The 18,809-nt window shown below is 38.0% G+C and overlaps 1 pseudogene; it reads left to right on the top strand.

Annotated features, from left to right (window-relative positions):
- LOC106149177 overlaps positions 1-18,809 on the top strand; it is a 40,235-nt pseudogene that overhangs the window by 15,436 nt on the left and 5,990 nt on the right.

Genomic DNA, 18,809 nt, shown 5'->3' with positions numbered 1-18,809 from the left:
AGAATAGCCCAAGAGAATCAGCGACTCCCTAACAGCTCCTTAACAGCTTCCCAGCAACTTCCAACAGCTTCCCAGCAGCTTCTCCCAGCTCCCAACAACCTCCAAACTTCTTCCTCTCCAGTTCTGCCTCTTATGCTGCTGGCAACAGTCCTCAGGTGGGCCTCCCACACCCAGCACCACACTAGTTCAGTTCAGCTGGGTGTTACAAGCTGTCCACCAGTTGTCAGTGCACCACAAACATATCAGTAGTTCCCCCAGTACAAACTGTTTTCTGTTTTCTAGTGTAAACTGACCAATAACTGATCTAGTTGAATTTGAATTAAATTTTTTTGTTGTTGCTGAAATAGCACTAACTTTTGAATATCCACATGAATTTTGGTAAATTATAGTGAACTCTGTAGTCCATAATTATTAAAATGAAAGAATTGATCCTTATGTGATTTTTAAAATTTTCACTAGTACATGTTTGCAGTACATATGATTACATATGAGGAGTTTATACATCTCCATAGCATAACTTAATTTTTTTTACAGACATTGATCTTAACCATTAAGAAAGGAAGATTGGATGGGAGAGAGGGTATTTGTAATTATGATATTAGCAGACATATAAGGAAAGTTCCAGAGTTTTCTAATTAAATGTGTAGGACTATATAGCCTATGCTGCAAGCTATAAAGTGCTGTGGGTCCTTTTGGGGTCCTTTGCAGTTCTGTGATTGTTTTAGGACTTATTAATTTATATATTAATAATGAAAATGCACTCATCTGGATTATTGTGTCCATATATCTGTAAAATTTAAAACCAATGATTTTGTTTTTTCTGTTGATTTTCCAAATAGCATCCCTCTGTCAGAACTAATTATATTATTACCTTCCTTTGTGGAATTTTCCTTCATTGTCTTATATATACATATATTTCTTCTTTTTCTGACTTTTTCTTGTTAAAGGCAAAACTCTGAGTAAAAATTGGCAAGATTCTGTAAGCAGGTCCTTCTATCAAGCCAAAGCTCTGCCCTCAAAGGATGTGAGGCCATCAGGTACTCCGTTTGACAGAAATGCTGACTGCAGAACTAAACAAAGAAGGAGGCATCAGAGAAGCTGAAACAGATCTTCAAAGAAGACTCCATGGGTGTTTTTAATTTCTGTGTGGCATTATAGAGCTTAATGCAGAACATATCAAAACTGCGGAAAGGTAATTGTGGGGTCATGAACTTTATAAAGCAAAGTGAGCCCCTCAAGAACAAAACAGAAGTTAAAGCGCTCTGTACTGAGACGTGCACTACCAAATGGGGAATGCCAGCAAAACAGTAACACCTGGGCGAAACCTTCTTCCTCTGCAGGAGGTTCTTTCAACCACCAAGCCTAGGCTGTCTGGCTGTCAAGCCCTCTATCGTGAAATATAATAATAAAGCTATTTCAGAAGTGCTTTGCAAGTTTCAGTTTTTCAGAAGTTCATGTTGTCCTTAATGCTCTAGTAATAATTAATCCTCCAGTGTAACATCTTTCAGATTTTAAATCCAGACCCCCAGAAAGACCTCAGAGCTACCCTGTGATTTCATCTCTGCCTGGCTCCTCACTTTACCTGCCACCACTCTACCTCCCCACTGGAGGCATCGTATGCCACAGCTCTTACTTCCATGGTTTCAAACCCAGCTGTGCTCTTCTTGTCCCAGGACATTAGCACATACTGTCCCTTCAGCCTAGAGTGCCCTTCTGTCCCCAGGCTCTCTTTACTACTCAGGGGAGTTCCATGGGTATCACACATGCTGTGATACATCCTTGACTCTGGCAAGAATAAGTTCCCATTCTCTGTACCTTCAGAATACCCCGTTTGTCTCTGCTATGATCCATATTAATAATATTCTAACTCTATGTTTGCTTCGACCACTGTCCTCCTCCTGAACTAGGCAGGAACACTAGTTTATCTTGTATCTCCAGCATCCAGTACAGTGCCGCATACAAAACCGGGTTAAATCAATTTTATTGAATGGCTGTAGAATATATATAACATGTAAAATAAATAATATAAGAGTAAGATTCTGTAAAAAGAAACAGCAAAGAATGAGAAAGTGAATAACATGGACATAGAGACTATAAATATTACCTCCAAAGAAATGGAAATATTTGTCCACATAGAAACTTGGACATGAATATTCATACCAGTATTATTCATGGTAGTCAAAAGGTAGGTCTGAAATGTCCATTAACTGACAAATGCATAAATAAAATTGAGATACAATACAGCAGGATATTATTGGGCAGTAAAAAGGAATCAAGTACTGATAATAAGTTACAGCATGGATATAAACTTGAAAACATTACGCTAGGTGAAAGAAGCCAGTCACCAGAAACCACATATGCATGATTCCATTTATATAGACTATCCAGTGTAGGCAAACCTTTAGAGATTGAAAGTAGACTAGTGGCTGCCTAGCATTGGAGGTGAATAGAGAATGACAGCTAATGAACAAATTGCTTTTCTTTTTGGAGTGATGGAACTATTATAAAACTGACTGTGGCACAATTTTGTAAATATAAGAAAAGCCACTTTTTAAAAACAAAACTCTACAAAATTATACTCATATACTTTCCAGGCATGCTGGTATATTCCCATCATCCCAACACTCAGGAGGCTGAGGCAGGACGTTTGTAAGTTTGAGACCAGGTTAAATTACAGAGCAAGACCTTGTCTCCAAACAAAGCAATAAAACTATATACTTAAATAGGTGGGTTGCATCGTATGTTAACTATATATTAAAAATGCTATCGTGTTATCTTTTTTAAAAAGTCCCTTTCAGTGAAGCTTGACAAACATTCAGTCAATCTGAGGGCGGAGAGTTTCTGCCACCTGTGTGAGCACAGTGAGAAGCTTCTGTAACTTCTGGAACTCCACCACCCAGAAAGAGGTGTGTCTGGCCCACGTGCTGTTTATTGTGATGTTAAAAGTCACTTAAGCAAAAAGCTCTGTTCCATTTGCCAACTGTAGAATTTTGGGGCACGGGCTTCTCTGCTCCATGTTCTCATTATCATACTGTAAGATGAGGGATAGAAATTGAATGTCCTTAAACAGTAACGAGGATTTGAATGGCTTAATTCATAGAAGCATCTCAAACAGCCCTCAGCATGTGGAAAGTGCTCCAGATATGTTTGTGTGCCTCTTCAGCACCGCACTCCCTTTCCACTATAGTGGGACAGCAAGTGTGGTTGGTACCTTGGTATGAGGTGGTCTGGTTGGCACCTTGATGCGGACACTGATACCTTTGAACTTCATACTGCCTCAGTGAGGACGGCTCCCTCCCACCTTGAGATTAAGGCTTTTGGTCCAGCAGAATTTATAGCACTTTCTTGCTCCATGGGAAGGCACAGGATTTGCCAGGGCTTTCTCAGCCCTGTGTGGCAGTAGTGACGCTCACTGAGTCTTCTCTTGCTTGATGCTTGCAGCCCCTGCCCAGGTGATACTGCACTGGCCTCCTTCCCAGCCCTCCACATCAGCTTCTGCAAGATGGTAAGTAGGTGGATTTTTTTGAGGACTTTCAGCCTGTTCATCCTTTTTACTGCCCAATAATATCCTGCTGTATTGTATCTCAATTTTATTTATGCATTTGTCAGTTAATGGACATTTCAGACCTACCTTTTGACTACCATGAATAATACTGGTACTCAAGAAATCAAAGCCTAGTTTCCAATATTCCTGGATGTATTCAACCCATCTGGAATCTTTAAATTAATTAACACTTATTCAAATGACATTTCACTATGTTGCTTAAGTTAATCTCAAACTGCTAGGCTCAAGTGATCCTCCCGCTTCTGCTTCCTGAGGAGCTGGGACTACAGGCGCACACCACCATGCCCAGCTCCATCTAGAAATCTTTTATACCATAGTTCCCACCTAGGTTAAAGAGAACTGTCATTTTTGAACAGAGTAGTCTTTAAGAAAGAAAGTTGCATGAAATACTGATTTTCTGGCCTTGTCCATCAGGCTTGAATGGATACCCAGGCTGGCTGGACACCCCTTGTTAGTGTCCTCATAACTTCTAGGATCTGTAGACTATCCATTTCTCGGTGTCATCTTGAGTGCTTCCTGTGTATGTACAACTTAGGGACCCATATGGACATTTACCCATGGAGAAGACATGTATCCACTTTACAAAATGCTGTGAGGCACCAACAAAATATTCGTGACAAATCAAAGGGTAAGACATCTTTAAACCCCAAGGGAAAATTCAAAGCAAAGAAAATTTACAACTCAAATTTAAAGCAGAATAAAAGCATCAACATGAAAGGTGGCATTTGGAAAGGTACAAGAGGCTGTCGCTAGGAGTCATGTAGAATGGTGAGCTGTGTAGACTTCCTCTTCCCTGCCCTGTCATGCTCTGTTTCTTTGAAAAGCAGAAGACAGGATATAAGTAGTGTCAATGTATTATTTAGGAACCTAAATCTAGAAAAACTCTGAGAAGATAAGCATAAAACCATTTGAGCCATGTGAGATGGTTTTTAGATTTTCTTAAGAGTGGCAAATTAGAATTTGGGTAAAGCAGAAAGGAAATATTTTTTTCTCTTCACTTCAATATGTCTATAAGGTTAGAGGTGCTGCTCACCTGGAGAATTATAGTATGAGTCAATCACACAGCAGCATTGCCTGTATATTTGACCACAAATTTTGCAATCTGTCCCCCAAAAATATCACACTGAAAAGAGGCCAGTTGGTACTGTTTACTTGCTATGTAATTTGATGAAGAGTCATTTAGAATACTTTGGCTCCTAATTTTAATATCTCTCAGGAAAGAGAACAATGTGATTGATCATCTCATTCGTATTTCTTCCTATTCTTTTTTATTTAAAAAATAAAAGAACAAAAATGTATTAACAAACAGACATCCATTTACAAAATAGCACAAGAACAATACAAGCAATACTGAATTACAGACAAGGTGACAGGAAATTAACAATGGTTGTTGTGTTACATATTGATGACTTCAAAGTTTCTCAGGAAAACAAAAATAGACATGCAAGGTGGATCAAACAATTGCTCATTAACTGTTCCTTTCAATAAAGTGATATAAGTCAGTAGTACAACTATGTTAGCTATCCTGTATATGCGTATATACATTTCTTCCTATTCTTATTACTTGACTTTGTTTAGGCAAGAATTACATTGACTTTGATTGATATACATAATCACATCAGTAGCAGATTTACAGCCAAGTTTGCATTTATGTAAGTAGACTAGGTCCTTTCCAAGTAAAACACTGAACAACAGTTAATCTGGTGGATTTCCCATTACAACTGTAGATTATATTTTGCAACAGTCCACCCAAATGTTTTTATCATATGATGCTGACACCCCTCCACTTGGAGATTAGGACACTCCAGTGAGAGATATTTCCTCAGTGAGAGCTATTTTCTACCCTTAAAACCAGGTGGACTGATGCTCACTTCAGCAGCATCTATACTAAAACTGGGTGGACGGGACTTGTGACTCTGTGAGAGCAATATTAGAGGCCTGTTAAAGCACACTGTATTAGTCAGCTGTTACAGTTTAGATCTAAAATGGTCCCCACAGCCTCACATGTTTAGAAAGTAATTAGATTATGGGAGCATTATAGCTGGCCTGCTGTTAGGTGGGGTCTGGTCAGGATTGGCAGATCACTGGAGGCACGACCTGGTGTGGAGAAGGACATTCTTTGATTAGAATGCATTAAGGACACAATGATTTGTTTAACCTTGAGTTTACGATCCTCCTGTCTCAGCCTCTTGAGTGCTGGGATTATAGGCGTGTCTTGGGTGCTGAGATTACAGGCGTGTTCTGGATTACATATGCAAAAGGATAATCCTTTGATTATCCTTGCTAAAACGTTTGGTATCCACCCATTAGTACTAGCTACACCCTAGGTTCTCGCTCAATAAAAGGTGACTGAAATTGGTATTCAAGGCTGCAGTCCAAGAGGCTGTAAGCCCCCTGATCCCAGACTTTTGCCTCTCTTGTTTTTCTTGTCTCTCTTTCTTTTCCTTACCATCTGCGGGCACCTCGTTCACGGGACCTGACGCACTGGATAGAACCACAACCTGGAAGGGTATCTCTCCCTACCTGACCCCTCCCTTCCTGGCTCCTGCTTCCTGGCTGCCATGAGGTGAGCAGCTTTCCCCTGCCCAGGCCCTTTCATCATGTAGCCAGTCATGCAAGAACTGAAACTTCTGGAATATGAGCCATAAACCTCTCTTCCTTAAAGTTATGGGTGTTGGGTGTTTTGTCCAGTGACAAGGAAATCAATTTTCTATTACTATAACAAACACTTGATGGAAATCAGTTTAAAAAGGGGGAAAGTTATTTTGCCCCATAATTTTGGAGGTTTCAGTCCATGGTTGGTTGATCTTGTTGCTTTGAGCCTCTGGCAGCACAGTACGGCATAAAGGGAACTCATGACAGAGGAGGCCTGCTCACCTCTTGGTAAGCAGGAAGCAAAGAAAGAGACAAGAAGGGACCAGTGTCCCAACACCTCTGTCAAAGTAATGCATCCCTCCATCCTACATAATGATCTAGCTTCCTTTCAATAGGTTCCACCTCTTAAGAATTCCACCACAACCTGGGCCTTTGAGTAGTATTTCATACCCAAACTATAGCAGCCATGAATGATGATGCAGCTTCTACATGGTCCTCTATATTCTCAACCTTGGCACTCAGCTACCATATTATAAGGAAGCCATATGGCTTCCTCATGGGATACATGGGATATTCCTACATGGGATAGCCACATATAATATTCCACCAATGCCTTAGTCGAGGTCCCAGAGAACAGCCAGCATCCATGGGTAATGAAGGCTTCAGATGGTCCTTGCATCCAGTCTTCCAGACTCCCCAACTGAAGGTTAATGGAGTAAAGACAACCTGAACTCATTGATTTAACCCACAATGAAGGCTTATGAACAAATATAAATTTTGAAACAACAACAACAACAAAAAGCCAGGCACGGTGGTGCACACCTGTAATCCCAGCACTGGGGAGGCTGAGGCAGGAGGATTGTTGCAAGTTCAATACCAGCCTGGGATATAAAGTGAACTCAAGGCCAGCTTGAACTGCATAGCAAGACCCTGTCTCAAACATACACACACACACAAAAAAAAAAAAAACTTTGCTTCTAAGCTGCCAACCTTTAAGTGATTTGTTATGTAGCAAGAGAAGCAAAATAATTATCACCTCAAAAAACATTTCTATGAGAACACTAATAAACACTTTTATGTTTTAATTAAGAGCTCCATGCCTTTGGACACTCAGATTCCAAAAAAAGGTTAATGACAGTTAAATGGTTAATGACAAATTGTATTCACTACAATCATTTATATGACAAAGAGTAAAAGTTTAGAAAGTCTGCTTTAAGTGAGACTTTCTTTTGTCACTTGTCATAATTCTGAGAACTGCCTCTTAGGTTTACTATGAATAATCACAAAAGACCTTTATAATCCCATCCCATTGAAATTTTATACTAAAATGACCCAGGAAGGCTAGTGTAACAAGGACTTTCTTCTCTGACTATAAAATTCTCATTATGAAATTCTATAGTCTCCACTATTTCGTGTGTTACCCAACACATTAATTGCCCGAAAGTTTTAAGGAACAGATATGTTATTCAAAGGTTTATGCTTTTAAAAAAGCCTCAGTTCAACAAAGAAACTTTTGATAAGATGCCCCCTTCCCAAGCAATATTAATGTGGGCCATTTATGATTTTTAAATTACCCTAGTGTTACTATATTTCAATTGTACTGATTCAGACTTATCCCAAGGACTGTTTGTTCCTTAGGTTGATTTTTAACACTGATTGAGAAACAGCAGAAAATTGAGCAGCCTGCAATTAGTTATGTCATTCAGATCATCCTAATCAAATTTAATAAATGCAGAACATTCTCTATAAGAAAGTTCTTAAACTTTCAGTAAAATGCTTTCAAATGAATTATCCCCATCCAGGTACTGAGCTCCTTGTATAGAGATTTTACTTTCTGAATTGTTGTTCTACTGAAGCAGATGAAGCTTTCAGTGACATGCTGAAGTTCAGGAGGCGAGTGTCCCAGAAAGAGGACTTAAAAGTTCTTTGCCTGCCTTAGGATAGGTTGTCAAGAGTAAGAAGTAAATCAGAAATTTAGGAACAGTCTAGATCCCTGTGAACCTATGGTAGGACAGAATTCCTGGGTCCTTCATGCAACAGCCAGTTTCCAGTATTTAACAAGTCAGCGTTCTATTGCTGTGACAAAATAACTGAGAAAACTTAGAGAAGAAAAGACGTATTTGGGCTCACAGGTTCAGAGGTTTTAGTCTATCGTCAACCAACCTCATTGCTGTGGGCCCACGGCAAGGCAGAAACGTCATGGCAAAAAAGCAAGGAAGAAGAAAATTGTTTACCTCCTGGCATCTGGAAAGTGGAAAGAGCAAGACTATGCCAGAGGAAAGACCTTAGGACCAGGTTTAGTCAGCAAGCTAATGTATCCACGTACTACTCCCTTCAGCTAGGACCCAACCTCTTGGTCACCTCCCAATAATGCTACAAAATTATGTCCCAGAATGGATTTACCCACTGATGGAGTTAAAACCCTCATAATCCAATCATTCCTGGACACACCTCACAGACCCACCTAGAAGCATGCTTTACTAATTTCTTAGGTATTTTTCAATTCAATCAAGTTGACAATCCAATCACAGATAATGGTCACAGCGTTTGTCCAGGAAATCTCAAACAGTTTTCATTTACTAGCATAAGCAGTGAGAATACACTGTAAATGAAGACACGCATGGAAAGACTCCTACCTCATTTCCTCCTTTTAAGGATCAACTCCGTGCAAGGGAAGGAATCCCTGACTAAAATTTAGAAACTCTGGTTCTTCTCCCAGTTGTTAATCAACAGTAACTTTGTGTTATCTCACTTTGTCTGCCTCTGTTTGGTCAGCTGTTTTTAAACAGGTTTCGCTACATGACCTTTAAATTTCTTTCAAGTTTAACATTTACATTATTCTTGAGCTGGGGTTGTCCCTTAGTGGTAGCCTGCTCACTTAGCATTCATTCACAATGCTCTGAATTAGATCTCCAACACTGAAAAACGTTCCATGATTCTTGAACCACAGCAATACCATCTCTGAATGTAAAAGTAGAACGTACACACGTGGAGTTCTTCACAGGTCTGGATGTATGAGAAGATTTTTAGCTTCAATGCTTACAAAGCCCAAGGATGCTGGTATAACCTCTTCTCTCTATGAGAAAATCCTTATTAATTACAACAAATAATACACTGCTACAGTTGTGAATTTCTCTGAATAGAAAGCTGTTTGAAATGTTTCTTATCCTGATATCTATGTTGATATTTTAGAGCTGAAATTTTGCCCTGCCTATTTTTCCTATTGTTTCATACAATATGTGTGCCAGTTAATCATAATTGTCACTGGATTAAACAACTTCTGGAGAGGTGATTAGATCACAGGATGCCATATTATCAGTGGTTTAACACACTGATATTTGTAGCTGAATGTATGGGTAGGAGGTTAGGCCCAGTTGGAGGTGGGTCACCGGGGGTGTGCCTTTGGGTGTGCCTATCTCTCCGTGACATTCTTTCCAGCAAGGTCTGCTTCCCAGCCACCAAGATTGTACCGTGATATTTCTACCCTGGAGCCAGCTGACCCGGGACTGAAAACTAAAACCACGAACTGAAATAAAGCTTTCCTTTAAGCTGTGACTGTCGGGTATTTTGTCCCAACAACAAGAAAGGAGACCAATACAATAAGTTATACAAACGAAATAGAACAGCCAACATATTTCCTGCTCCAAAATTGTTCATAAGCGATATGTATAAATTTAAACGTTAGGAAAAACACAAAACAAAGAACCAAGCAAGTGTTACACTGAAGTAAATGTCTACTGGGAAATTGATGGAAGGAAATGTTATATATTGAATGTTTGTGTGCCGCTCCCATCATGGGTTGGAATTCTAATCCCCAAGGTGATGCTTTAAGGGAATAGAAACTTTGGAAAGTAATTGAGTCACAGGAATAGAAACCTTATGCACAGGATTAGTGCTCTTCTAAAAGAGACCTCAGAGAACTACCCAGAATTCTACCAGGTCTGTTGGCACACAACTCCTCCAGCCTCCAAAGCAGGGAAGACTGAATATGTGTTGCTTACGCCACCCACTCTACAGTATTTTTATTATAGCAGCCCAAATGGACCAAGACAGGAAGTCACGAGAGTCAGATGATTATATACAGAAGCATGAAGACTCAGAGTCAGAAACCAAGATGATGTAAGAAGATTAGTATCAGTGCTGGGGATTTAGCTCAGTGGCACAGTGCCTGCCTGGCAAGCGCAACGTTGTGAGTTCGATTCCCGGTACTGGAAAAAAAAAAAAGAAGATTAGTATCTACAGGTACAAATTCCCTATGATGAATGTGACCATTATGTATACCGAAAATGTACCAATAAACATAATTAATTTTAAAAAGAAGGTTAATAACATGATATAGGAAAAATGACTGATTTCCTTACAGTTCATTAGCCTAGAGAAGAAAAAGACCAAAAGAAGTCATGATTGCTGTGAATAAATATTTTAAGAACTAGATGCTGGTCACAGTGTCACACACTTCTAGTCCCATCTACAGAAGGGGCTGAGAGGCAGGAGGATTGCAATTTCAAGGGCAGCCGGTGCAACTTAACACAGGCCTTATTTCAAAATTAATTTTTTTTGAAATTTACGAAGTACCCTGGTAATGCAGAAGCACTTTGTGTTGCCCTAGAAGGATAGGCTTTATAAGGGGAAAGTTTCCTTGGAATGCAAGGACAGTGTAAACAAAGATTGCCAACAGTCAAATGGGTAGTCTGAAGAGGCAGTAATTTCTCATTATAGAAGACATTCTGTTAAGAAACATTCAAGAAAATATTTTAATTTGAAGAGGCATTGGGCCAGATGTCCTTTTAAGAGCTCCTGCAACTCTAGTTTTGACTCTCAGTCTCTGTCTCTGTCTCTCTCTGTCTCTCTTTGTCTCTCTGTCTCTGTCTCTACCTCTTTCTCTCTCTTTCTCTCTCTCTCTCTCATTAAGCAGTAAGCTAAGGCAAGAACACATTTAAAAGCCAGGTATAGTGGCACACACTTGTAATCCCAGCACTCAGGAAGGCCAAACACAGCAAGATCCTGCCCTCAAAAGCCAAAAGATTTCACAGGGTGGGGTAGGGGACAGGGGAAGATTTCAAGCATCAAGAGTAAAGAAAAAGTCTGCATTGGGGAAATAATAGGGAATATAAGGGAGATGAAGCAGAAAAGTGAGTATAGGACAGGAAAAGACAAAATCAACAAAGAGATTAGCCAGGGATAATCAATCCTTTGGACCTTCAGGATGAGGGTTGGAACCTTGATCCAACACTCTACAGGAAGTTGACAAATTAACTGGAAAAGAAAGGAACAAATCAGAGTTAGCATGACACCTCCCAGAACCACGTGGTTATTGTTAAAGTATGTACAAGGCCCTGTAGTTGATCGCTAGCACTGAAATACAAAAATAATACTAAAAATAGGCAGCCAGTGACTTTGAGACTATAGAAATCTAGGCAGCAGAGGAAAAGGATGTGGACTGAATCCCTGACTATTTGTTTTTGTGTAATTTATGCCAAGAAGATACATGCTATGCGAGGAAGAGGAAACTGGGAAAAATGAGTAGGTAAGGAGCCATGAGGACTGGTGTGAAGTTGAGGGAGAGAACTTTCCAAAAGGCCTGCAGAGGTGTTATACATATCATCTGTGTGTGATGTTACTTCACCAAGCAAAAGGGAATCCCTTTCCAAAAAACATGCAAAATCTGGGCACTTTACATACATCTGCCCTCACTAGAGATTATAAACTCTTTCAAGGAGGTGTGCTTATATCCCCACATTCTGGTTAAGTTCCAAGTCAAATAATTTCATTCTACCTATCTAAATCCTCTGCGGTTTAATTTAAGGAAGGCATATTTCACTTCCTTAAAAGCTAATAAAACATGTCTAGAATTGTTTGTACTATTACACTGTGTGGTAGAATGTGATTCTTAGATTTTAAAATGTCCACAACACTCTTTATATCCCTCAAAAAGTGCTCTTTAAATTGTGGTTGTTTGCATTTTCGCCAACAATAAGCCTTTAGGAAGTTATTACATTATAAATATATCTTTGTAAAACATCTGTTTCTGTTTTTTTTTTTTTTTTTTGCTGTACCAGGGATCAAATTCAGGACCTTGTGCTTGCCAGGCGGGTGCTTGTGCCACTGAGCTATATCCCCAGCCCCAAAACATCTGGATGAAGGAACATAACCTGATTATTTTTATATAGCAATGTGACATCTTTTATAAAGTTACACTGATAGAATGCTTCTGTTCAACTTTTCTTGTTTTCATTTTGTTTTGTTGCCTTGTGTCCCAGTGCTGACAATCAAACCCTAGGCCTCGCGCGGGGTCAGCCAGCACTGCACTACCGAGCTACATCCTCAGACCTTTTTCTTGTATTTTATATAGTTCTCTTTGGAATGTCTTTTAGATTTACCATAGAAATCCAAGAAAACATCAACTTCTACTTGCTTCTTTACTTCTCCTCTCAATTGTCAGTTTTTGTGAATTCTTTTTATGTTAAGGCAAGATCCAACTTGGCTTGGTGGTGGGAAAATCCTGGCATCGTAGAAGGGGTGGCCACTTGGCTCTAGTCCAGGAAACTTTCATGACAACCCTCTTTCAGCTTCATTCTGGTGGCTTAATCTGATAACCAGGAAGAAAAGAAGTGCTTAGCAATGTGTCAGCCTACTATCTAGTCTGGTTCACATGTCGAAAGTATAAAATTCTGTCACCCCTTGCTAGGCTGAATGTCATATCATGCAGAGACTAATCTTGTTCAACGGATGCACTTTTAAAATGTATAAATCTACTTGAAAACCAATCTGATAACAAAGACATGCCTGCAGAAGGATGATTCAATTATATCAATGTACTTGTCACTCAGACCTCAACCCCCCTGAAAAATATTGTGATGGGAGTGGGTGGGTGTCAAAAACATGCAGTGTCTTGATAATAGGAAAACATTAGCCACAAAATGAAAAGAAGAAACTTTTTTAAAAGTCCAGGCCAAAAATTGTCTGATGAGTTTTTTAGACTATATTAATTGAATATAAAGAAAAAACTGTTAACTTGCATGAAAATTAGTTAAACTAGAGAAAGTTTTATTTACTTTGGTCATTGTCATTATTTTCAGATTGAGGCTATATACATTGTCCTAACTCATTTTAAAATAAATTTAACATGTAACTTTTGAAGTTTGAAATATAACTTTCCCTTGCTTCGAACAATATATTTCAATTTTGTATACTAGTATAAAGTGAGTACTATCTCTTAAATTTATTGCATAAACTGTATTTTATCTCTCACCATTTCTCCTTTTTCTTTTATTTTCTTGCCCCAAACTTTAGTTTTTTGTGAATACAGTATATATGCAGTATGATTTTACCTGCAAAAGCCATTGTCTAATTTCAATAGCTTATAACTGAAAGTGACAGTTTTTATACGTTCCTTAAGAATTTATGAAGGTATTTTAATTTATGTCCAAGTGCACATGAAAATCTTTTCTTTTGAAATCTAATTAAGCAGTTTGAAGGAAGGAACATATTTAAAAACTGAGAAAGTCTAGCCTGTAAAGAGCCACATTTTCCTAAATAACTTCCCCAAGAGACTAGATCTGTCCATGCAAAGTCAAAGAAAAGAATGTTAGATTATCTGATATGTTGGTCAGGCTGATCTCTTATTCCAAGGGCCTAAACTACTTTTTTAATTATACTAAATTAGGATCTTTATTCTCATTTTGTAAGTGAATAATGAGTTGCTTTTTATCTGACTTTTCTCACTTGTTTTTGACCTTGCCATGACTATTACGATACTAAGTGGCAGGAAGAGTTCTTTCTTTTCTTCAGTGTGTCAGAAGAAAAGTATACCATTTAGTTTAAAGATCTTAATTGGCTTTAACTTTATTTTGGATTCTAGAATCAGACACTTTATCCCCTAAAATAGGCTAAGCATTCCAGTGAGTCAAGAAAAAGAGGTGGGTTTTAACTCGATCCTTATTACTGAAAAAATAAATAAATGAAACTTGGTTTTACAGTCAGAAAAGCACTTCAAGAAAGCAAAAACAAAAGGCAGATCAGTCGTTTCAAAATTATTACTTTTCTTGTAAGGCTGGACAGAGACAGAACAATAAGAAAATAGCCAATGTATTAACATCAGATTATTTCAGGTTACTTATTTGTATAGAGATTAAGGCAGAGAGAACTTCAGTTTTACACCTGTCTTAGAAATTCGGCTTTCACTTCTCTAGTCCTGATTTCTCAGAAAGTGAGATACACAGCTAAGTTTCCGCTTGGTGATGTGTAATTTAAACGTGAATAACTCCATTTTGGCTTTTCAGTCTGATCTGTTGGGGCCCAAGACAGGATCTTAATCTAAAACAGGCCCCCTGTAAATTTTATTTATTTATTCCTTCCTTCTTTCCTTTCTTTCTTTCTTCTTTATTACACACAAGTAGTTAAAAAGAATATTTAAAACACTAAAAATGTTTTGTTTCATTGGTTAATATGTGCTTGTATTTATTTAGTTAGGAATTTGACTACATAGACTGTAAAATTGTTCATATGCTGTTTTATTATTAGTAATAGAGCAACATTTCACATCTTTAAGACTTTTGTTAGAGACCAGACGTTTTGGCGCACACCTGGAATGCCAGCACTCTGGCCGCTGAGGCAGGAGGATTGCAGGTTTTAGATCAGGCTGGGTTCCACAGTGAATTTGAGGTCAGCCTGGACTGCAAATTGAGATCCTATCTCAAAACACACACACACAAACACATGTGCATACACATATACATATATACATGCACATATACTTACATTCATGTATATAGTAATAAATAGCTTTTCTTCTATGACCACTTAAAATATGAACACAAACAATATTAAATAAATTAAATGCAATATTTTCTAATTCCATCTTAAAGAAGTGAGCAAATAATGATATTTTATTATTATAACTAAGAAAATATTTTTAAAAGCTTTTTATTTTAGGCAATGCTAAAATGTGGTAGCATCTGATTTCACCGATAGAAGTTCTGCCTCAGTGGACCTTCAAAAGCTAAGATTATATCAAAAGTTTTTATTATTGACTACACATGATTCAATGTGACATTTCTCTTTAGGGGTAGGATCTTTGGATTTTATTTATTAACCTACTTATTTACTTGCAGCACAAGAGTTTGAACCCTCTTGCACAGTAGGCAAATAATTTACCACTGAGCTACACTTCACCCCCTTCTCCAGCCCCAGATTTTTGGATTTTTTTTTTAAAGACAGGATCTCTCTACGTAGTTAGGGCTGGCCTTGAACTCACTGTGTAGCTCTATCAATCCTTCTGCCTCAGCCTCCCAAGAGCTAAGGTTACATGGATGAGCCACCATGCCTGCCTTAGCTCTTTGGATTTTAAATTAAGCTCCCCCAAATCAAAAAGGCCTAGAACTAAAAACATGACTACCTAGTAGTTAGAATGTCAGTCTCTAGGAAAACTGTCAAAAGAAAAACTATTCACTCTTACATTTTTCACATAGTTACTGAACACCCACTAAATGACAAGCTTTCCTTCAGAAATCAGAGACACAAAATTGAAAAAAGGAAAAATAATCTAAAAATAGTAAAAAGTAAAACCACAATAATAAAAAAGAAGTTTACAGTGTAGAGAGAACATTCTCATTGTATGTGACCTGTTCTCTACCTGGAATACTCTTCTCCATTTTTTTTAGAAAGAGGTGTTCCATATTTCTCTTCTTTTCCCACCATACTCACCATTTTAGCTCCTGCTTAGCTCCTAGCCCTCTTCAGCCTTCAACTTAAACTCTCTCCTTCACGAAGATCTCCCAATTTTATAGACTTAGATAACTAAAACCCCCCTTTCTTTGACCACACTTAGCCCATCATTCCTGCTACTTTCTGAAGCAGCTCTGGAAGCCTTCTTTTGTAAGTATGTTTAGCTGTGTTATCACAGCTGCCTCAAAGTCCTGAATCAACTAAAGACATTTACCCTTCATGGTTATTTTGACTTTAGGAAAGAGCTAGAGTGACATCGTACCAACTACAGTGAATAAGGTGGATGAGGACACATAGTTATGTTTTTATGAACCTGCCTTTCCACTGAATTGTACTTGGTAGCAGCATTTACCTACTTTTTTTTATCATGCCTCATAAAGACAGTCATGAAAGAGTACTTCCAGAACTGCTCCAGAGAGTGGCAAGAACAATGGGATAAGTGTATTTAAAGGGAGGGAGAGTACTGTGAGGAAGATCAATAGCAATGTGTCTTTTTTTTTTTTTTTTTTTAACTTAATAATATCTCACAGTAATATTTGTGTATTTTTTTTAAAAAAAAAAAAAAAATTATTTTTTTTTTTTTTTTTTTTTGGTACCAGCAATCAAACACAGGAACAATGTCTTTTAATATAATAAATTTATTTTAATTTAAACATTCACTGCATATTTCAGTCACACGTCATTTATTTATTTTGGTTGTTTGCTCTTTTTTTCTTTGTTTTCGCTCAAGGAAAAGGAAATTGGTTTTAGTGGCTCAAGGGAACAAAATAGATGACCAAGTGCCCCTGAAGAAAGAATGGAGAATAAAGAACCCAGGATGGCCTTTAGTTCTGAGCTTGATCTCTTTGACAAATTCTGAACCTTATAAGAAGAGAGGAAGACTGTGAACAAGCTGAAGAGGCCATTTCAGAAGAATCTTTGTAAAGCTCAGAACACTAGGGATGTTTTTTAGAGCCTATAAGACAAAGTGTAGAGCCTGATGTGGTGCACTCCTGTAATCCCAGCATTTGGGAGGCTGAGGCAGGAGGATTGTTGCAAGTTCAAGGCCAGCCTGGGCTACAAAGTGAGCTCAAGGCCAACCTGAACTGCATAGTGAGACTCTGTCTCAAAAAAGCAAATAAACAAAAAAACAAAAACAAAAAGACAAAGTGTATCAAAAAGCGTAGAAATGAATGACCCTCCTATGGTCTCTGAGATGCATATTTCATGACACGCAGATGCTAAAAGCTAAATTGTATAATTGCCTATGATGATGTTCAGCATACAGTGCTGTCACTGTAGCACTGGAAATCTGAAAAAGCAAGTGTCCAATAGGGCACAGAGATAAGGATATAGCTCAGAAGATAAGTAGTTCCATCATTGCTAGATTGGTACTCTACAAATGGATTTTGAAGTTACATTTTGATCTCTCAGTGAGGTATTCTTTTTTTTTGGTTCCAGGAGTCTAACTCAGGACCCTGCATTTGCGAGGCAGGCATTGTGCCACTGAGCTATATCTGTGGTAACAAAGGTGACTGAGCTCTCCATGGGTCAGGAATCAAACCCAGGCCTCCTGTGTGGAGGCAAAAATTCTACCACTGAACTACCCATGCACCAACAGTGGCACTAGCTATTGACATTTTTTCTTTTTTTTTTTTTTTAAATAAATGGAGGAAAACATTAACAGACAGACAGCCTTTTACAAAATAGCAAAAGAACAGTACAGACAATACAGAGTTACAAAGTGGTAGGAAATTAACAATGTTTGTTTTATTACATATTGATATCGTCAAAGTGGTTTCTCATAAAGATAGAGACATGCAATATTGAACAATCAAGGACTTATTGACAGTTTCTTTCAGCAAAGAAATAGAAGACATAGATCAACTATGTTAACCATCCTGTATATACACACATACAAAAGTTCTCCTTCTTTCCCTTCTGTTTTCCCACATCCCAGTTGCCCTTTACCCTTGAGCGTTTTCCTATCATTTCACAATTTGACATTTTATCTTATACCACATTTTGAATGAGATTCAAAAAACTTTGTAAGAACACATTAGTAATGCATATCCTAGCTATGAAATTTTGATTCATCTTAAATATGTGCTGATTGCATTAAACATTACTAATTATATGAGATGTGGGAAACACAAGTCACAAATATTGAGACTAAATTAATGCGGTGTTTGTATTCACGGCATCCTTTATTTATCCGTCCTCCCACTTCTTCTCTCAAACAGGCATCTGTGAAAGACAGCAGTTAGGCACGTGCTGCGCTGTAAAATATGACGTGCTAAGATGCCTAAAATGAAGCACAGAAGCTGGACCATCAAATTCTAACCGTGAATTTCCCTTCAAACCTTTCCATCTTCACTTAGGCTGCATATGTCTTTGTGGATACACCTCACAGTGTCTTTAGAAGTTTTACTAATTCTAAAGAACATGAAATGTTAATTATGCTTTGGGTATACCCAAATAACACCAAATGCAACAGAATATTTTTAAATGTTCTGAAAAGTTGCCGTTCCATATGCTGCAGGGCATATTGCACTTTTACAGTGAATTACTGGAAGTGAGATTTCACTGTAACACTTCTTATACTCACAGTGACATTTAAACACATCGTCTATTCAAGAGTTCTGCATGCTCAATTATTTATATTCTAAGTCTAATGCAAGCCTGACACATTTATTTCTGTGAACAGCAGTATTTTGTGGAGAGAAAAGGTGTTTGTAAGCATTGCCCCATGGTCCTCAGGATGTCTGAACATGATAAGAGTTCTGTTTCGTTTTGTGTTTGTACTTTGTTGTTAAACAAAGGCAACGTAAAGACTAGACAGAAGCAGTGTTGTTTGAAAATGTTTTAGGGATTTTACATTGTTTTTAATTTGAGACTTAGAAGACACGTGGTATAAAAAGAAATTCCTTTTTTACATAATAAA

Source organism: Chinchilla lanigera, unplaced genomic scaffold (assembly GCF_000276665.1).
Source record: "Chinchilla lanigera isolate Chin_1 unplaced genomic scaffold, ChiLan1.0 scaffold00038, whole genome shotgun sequence".
NCBI classification, from domain to species: Eukaryota; Metazoa; Chordata; class Mammalia; order Rodentia; family Chinchillidae; genus Chinchilla; species Chinchilla lanigera.
The sequence above is the reverse complement of the archived record's forward strand: the minus strand, read 5'-3'. Positions and strand labels throughout refer to the sequence as shown.